The 6451-nt window shown below is 33.8% G+C and overlaps 1 non-coding gene across 1 annotated transcript; it reads right to left on the reverse strand.

Annotated features, from left to right (window-relative positions):
* Positions 1–4467: 4467 nt before the first annotated feature.
* LOC111722445 lies at positions 4468–4572 on the reverse strand. Its single transcript, XR_002771241.1, has one exon. It is a non-coding gene; the product is annotated as a U6 spliceosomal RNA (small nuclear RNA).
* Positions 4573–6451: the final 1879 nt, after the last annotated feature.

Consider the following 6451-nt stretch of genomic DNA (forward strand, 5'->3'; position numbering starts at 1 on the left):
ATTGCTAAAAATGAGTCAACTATTTGTTATGGCAATAACTTGGATTAAAAGATAGAAAATCTGTGGTGTGTTTTTATTTCATCATAGCTGTAAATTGGCCATTTAACCTTAATAAGCTTCAAATTTCTTATATCTAATAACTGGATAAATCAGCTTAAATATTAGCTGTTCTGTAGAGGGAACCTACTTTTTTTTTTTTTTTTTTTTTTTTTTTTAGTTTTTGGTCAGGCCCCGGTTTGAACCCACTACCTCCAGCATATGGGGCCGGTGCCCTGCTCCTTTGAGCCACAGGCGCTGCCCTGAGAGAACCTACTTTTCTTAAAGATACCCAAGGGAAAGAGGCAACTGTACAGTATTCTGGAAAACGGTTGCGAGGGCTCCTGAAAAAATTGTATCCTATGTTATTTCTCCCCCACACCTCTCTAGCATTCTGTTATTTGTTTCATTTTATGCTTATTTATTTTGGTAGATTTGCTTTGTCTGCACAGTTATTGACAGGAACTTATGACTTTCAGAACTATTATAATCAGATGAATCTATGTTCAAAGTAGTTGTGAATTTATTTATAAATTTGTTTTATCAATATTCTTTAACTTTTCAGAGGTCACATTATATTTCTGATATGTAAACAGAGGCATAAATAAAAATCATTTTTGAGTATCAGTCCATAAATATAGTCTGATTGACCCCCTCAAGCACAAAATTTCTAGATAAATTTAAGCTGCTGGTGGATTCATGTGTAGCTCTTTAGGCTGGAAGAAAAAAATAGAACTTGTGTTTAATCCATAATCATTTTAAGAATACCTAGTTTGATTTTATTTTTCCATAATGAAGGAAAGTTACAACTGCCATTATTTGGCTCTGAGGCATATGACAGGCTCAATGCTAGGTCCTCTGCTCATATATAAAGCATTTTATTCTCACAAACACATTGGGTCTAATATTTTCATCTGTATTTAGCTGATGAGTAAATAATACATGAAAGAGAAAATAAAAGTAGCCATAATTACATGTCTCGGAATTGGAAGAGATAGGATTAACACCTAGGTTGACTCCAAAGAAATTGATATTAACTCTCTGCTGTTTTCTTTCAGGCAAAACACAAAATAGTATGGTAAATGAACACAAAAACTAAAAAACAGATTTAAAAGAAGATGGATGTTTTATTATGAATGATTTGGGCAGGAAAATATAGACAGTATAGTTGATATTTGAAATTTAATTCAAATATCTGAATACTTAAATCTGATATTGAAATGATATTAGCTAATCATAAAAATTCTGAATGTTGAATATGTTTTCAAATGATATGGTCCTGTCTGATCATTTCACCTTTATCAGTGATCTGGCATCAAAGCTTCTTGAGATAAATCTGTAAGAAAGCAGGGCCCTTTCAGCATAAATCATTTTACCCACCCAAAACAGGTACTCAAAAGCAGACTGAACTTTCATTTAAATATTTGTTGAGAAGAGTCAACTTTATTGTAATTATTATTAATTGAATTATCTTTTATTGCCCTAACTCAAACTCTTCATTCTTTTATTGTAATATTTTTTTCCAAACATTTCTGGAAATGTTTACTTATATAGTAAAAATTGTAGAAGAAAAACTTCCATTTTTCCTTGGCAAACTGTTAGTTATCAGTATAAGTACTGCTAATTAGTAATGTTATTTACCCACGTAATTGTTACTGATCAGTTCCTCTAAAGCTGAGTATCAGGAAAAGATGCTAGTCCCTAGATACAAAATCAAGTTTCACAAAATGCTTAAATTTCATAAGGAGATAGGAAAGAGCACCTTTGTTTTACCAACTCTTTGTTAAGAACAAAGGTGGGAAAATCTGAGAATCCTATTTTGTATTTCTTGTAATATCTCCATCCCTTTCACAGGAGTTCTGGCCTTGGGTGGGCTTTATCCTCAGTACTGGTTGCATGAGTTGGTGGGTACTTTGGGTGAAGGAGGCTGGACCCAGAATGATACTATGATACAGTTCACTGGGAGGAAGGGGTATCTGTTGCCTATAAAAGTCTTGTTCAGAATGTCCACTATTAGCCCCCGGTGGTAATATGTATTGTCTTCTATCTTTAGGTGTCTGGATGGTGTCAGTAGTTTCTCCTGGAATCCTGTAAATTGACATTACACTGCCTTGGGTGCTACTTTAGACCCCCCAAGCCATAGTATTCAGAAGAAGAGGGCTGCCTACGTAAGCAAGAAAGTCTACTTCTCCAGGTCTTACTAATCAAAAGCCATTTATTCCTGACCATGTCCCGTTCTGGTCATCTCATCTGAAATTATCAAGTTTGCTTTAGTTATTATGTTTAATCTGGCTTAGAGTTTTGACTGGTCAAAATTTGGAGACAAGAAAAATCAGTGAAATTTGGTTAGAATTCTGACAATACAAATGACATGCTGTTGACTCTGGCACTTTCTGCCAGTGAGTTCACATTTTCTGCAGGTGTTTTTTTTTTTTTTTTTTTGGCCAGGGCTGGGTTTGAACCCATCACCTCTGGCACATGGGGGCCATGCCCTACTCCCTTGAGCCATAGGCGCCACCCTGAGTTCACTTTTTCAACATACATTCATCAAGTCTTGGTCTATCCCCATTGTTTAAGTGGGAATGATAATAGTTGTAACCTCATTGAGTTTGCTTGAAGATTTAATAAGAAATATGAATTATTAACCCAATTCTGGGGGTGTAATGAGCTACCAATTAAATTTAATAGTAACTATTATTTAGAGTTTCAGACTCATCATTTTAAAAATCTGTGTTGTAGCATATGGATTTTTAATAAGCAAGTTTTTACTATATAGTTTAAGTAAACATTTCCAGAAATGTTTGGAAAAATATTATAATGAAAGATAATAAGCCAGTTTTTACTACATAAGTTAAGTAAACATTTCTAGAAATGTTTAGAAAAAAATATAATAAAAGAATGAGGAATCTGAGTTAGGGCAATACAAGATAATTCAATTAATTATAATTACAATAAAGTTGACTCTTCTCAACAAATATTTAAATGTCATACTTTGTGCTAATTGTTATGCTACTGGATTCAATTATAATGATGCAGGTAATAAAATAGATTCTCAGTTATTCCAGAATCAATGGCAGAACAGTGAATAATCAATTTTAACATATTTTGAGAGGATGGGGAAATTATTAGATATATAAAATAATTTTATATAGTAACATAGCACTCTTAATTTGATCTTGGATAGAACTGTGGAAAGACTAATCAAAACATAGATGTGATAACTAAACCACCACAACCCATAATTTCTATTGTTCAGTCAGTATTTCTTTACTTGTACTCTTCTATTTATCATTTTTACTGTTCATCTATTTTGCATAACTTCCCCCATATGGGATCATTTTCCTTCTTGTGAATATTTCTGCTTTTAGTCCACATAGATGTGGCATTTTCTTCAAAAGCAAGCAGGTTTCTATTCAAGCCAGCAGTGGTGTGTTAAAATTTAAAAAAAAAAGAAGAAGAAGAAAAGGAAGCAGTTTTGAATAGTGTGAAGGAAAGGGGGAGAAGGGAGAAGATAAATCTCAATAAAAATTACTTGATAATTTTTGATAATAATGTGCAAAATGTAAAGGCATGAAATACAAAATATCTAGGATATGGCAAAATATTTTCACTAGAAGACAGTGTCAGCTTTGTATGCATGGGGTATTACTATGCTATGTGATTATTTTAAGAAATTGTTTTGTGGGTAAGTGGTCTATAGAGAGAAATCAAAAGTTTTTGAGAGAGGACGTAGTGTGTGGTGTGCCACAGTTTTAGAAAGATAGCCCTGAAGGTTGCATAGAGTATGGATTTAAAGGGAAACATGTTGTCTATCTTAAGCTGAGACTATTTACAAGTTCTGCTGGTTTTTAGAACAATATCAATTTTATTAAATTTACAATTATGGTTTATCTGTAATAATTACAAGAATAAAATAAAAGTTAAATAATATGTAAAAGTATATGTAGAAAAAACTTACGCTAATTTTAATTGTTTGGCAGGATGCAAACACATTGCCAAGTAAATGTTTGCAACCCCTTCTTCCTAGGAGTGAGTTGAGGTCACATCTACTGACCCTAGAACACCAAAATTAATAATAGTTCTTATCAATGTTTTATTTGCCATTTATTAGGCTATACTTTTCTTTCTTTTTTTTTTCGGAGACAGTTTCACTATGTCACCCTCAGTAGAGTGCTGTGGCATCACAGCTCACAGCAACCTCAAACTCTTAGGCTTAAGTGATTCTCTTGTTTCAGCCTCCCAAGTAGCTGGGACTACAGGTGCCCATCACAATGCCTGGCTATTTTTTAGTTGCAGTTATCATTGATGTTTAGCTGGCTGGGACTGGGTTCAAACCCACCATCTTCAGTGTACGTCTCTGGTGCCCTACCCACTGAGCTACAGGCACCACCTATTGTGCTATACTTTTTTTGTGTGTGTGTGCATTTGCCAAAAAATATGGAATGCTTCATGAATTTGCATGTCATCCTTGTGCAGGGGCCATGCTAATCTTCTTTGTATCATTCCAATTTTAGTATATGTGCTATCGAAGAGAACACATATTGTGCTATACTTTTACTCATGAGTATAGGATTAAGAATTAAGAATACCAATGTTCCTATTTAACATATAAGATTGTTGGTGAAATTTTGTAGAGTTAACATATATGTTCATTATCACACAATCAGACATTTGTGACATGGAGATCTGAATCCAGGGAATCTAATAACAAAATTCACTCATGTTGGGATTTATAAGTCAATGTTATACCAGTGTCAACTCCTGGGGCACAATTTATTCTATATTATCAACCACTCATTATCATCTCTTTTTTCAAATATTTTCATTTTCATTGCCATCATGGACAATATGGGCACATTTTAAAGGGCCTACCCTGTGGAAGGCAAGGTGCTAAGAAGTCTCCACAGTGGCCACTGTCTTCTATTGGAATAAAGTGGTACAAATTACTCTCTACTGTCCTGAATGATTTCAATCAGACAATTTCATCCTGGGCAAGATTAAGACAGAAGCTTTGTTCTAGTCTAAGTTTTAAGGAGTATGTTGCATTCTCTTTAACTTAGCTTCACAGCTAAAGTACTAAAAGAAGTGAGAGTGGATATTTTTTAATTTTTTAGCTTTTGAAGTGGTGAAAGAGAGGCAGAAATGGAAGATCAGAGTGTCCAGGAAGAATGAATTATAAAAGAATAAAAGGTAGTGAATACTAAGCGTTGTTAATACCTGCATGCAAGTCATTGCCCTGCCTTAGGTGGCGGAATCTGCCACTTGGTTAGCCTGGGACTCTCCAAGTTCTGTCACTGGAAGTTCCTCATCCTAGGAAACCACTCAGTTTTAGACTAACTGGGATAGTTGGTCACTCTGGGACAACTGAAGTCAATGCAATGATTGTTTCTGAGAATCCCACCCATACCTAAACTCCCAAAGCATTTTTTCCTTAAATTTGGGAAAAAATAATTTTTCAAATTCAGTTTGTTTTCTAATTTTGGGAGAAGATAATTTTTTAAGTTTAACTCTGAACCCGCCATTCTCCAAACTTGAGAGTCTATTATTGATTCTTATAATATGGAAGACAGAATATGCACGCTAAATGAATAAGTGAAATTCTTTTGTACAGTCTCTATTTCTGAGAGGTGTTTTAAGCAAGTTAGAGCATGATACAAACAGAAGTTTTGAAAGCTCATTTTAAAACCATTTGTCTAATCGGAACTTTATTAATTAAAGGAGATATTCTAAATATTTTCCAAAAAATGTTAAGTATTTCCATCTCTTAGTAAAAGGATATTAGCCTAAGTTTATTTAATTTTCTTTTGAACTCCACTTTGTGTGTATTTTATAGGATACATTTTAAAAGGCAACCACCCATGTATCATCAGATAGTTATTTCCTATTTTGAATTAAACTGTAATCCATGGATGGATTTTTCTCTTGTGCTGAGGCAAAGGAAGAATTAAATATGTAACTTAGTTGTAAATATCCCTACTTAGGGCATGATTTTATGGTAACCCTAACAATTAGGTAATATGTCTACATATACTCACTTTAGTTCTTTGCAGGGTATTGTCATGTTCAAATGGTGATCTGTAATAAATCACTAGAAAATAATGAAAATAAAGATAATAGCCCCTGTTTGTTTGCTGTCAAAGTACCTTTTTAATGCTTGCTTAAGTATTATTTCCTTTATACTGAAGATCAATCAAAAACCTGGTTTCTGACTCAAGTACACAAGGCCCCCGGGAATAGCATCTTAATCTGGTTTGTTAATAGTTATACATTAAAATAGACTCAGAGGAACAATTAAAATAGCCCTATACTGATTATTAGCTACAAAGTGGAATGACTTGGCCTCTGTGTGTCATCATTTCTGTATGAAAACCAAAACGTATCCCAAGATAGTATCTTCACTAAGTGAAAAACATGA

This window comes from Otolemur garnettii, unplaced genomic scaffold (assembly GCF_000181295.1).
Source record: "Otolemur garnettii isolate 467f Iridium unplaced genomic scaffold, OtoGar3 scaffold00253, whole genome shotgun sequence".
Lineage (NCBI taxonomy): Eukaryota > Metazoa > Chordata > Mammalia > Primates > Galagidae > Otolemur > Otolemur garnettii.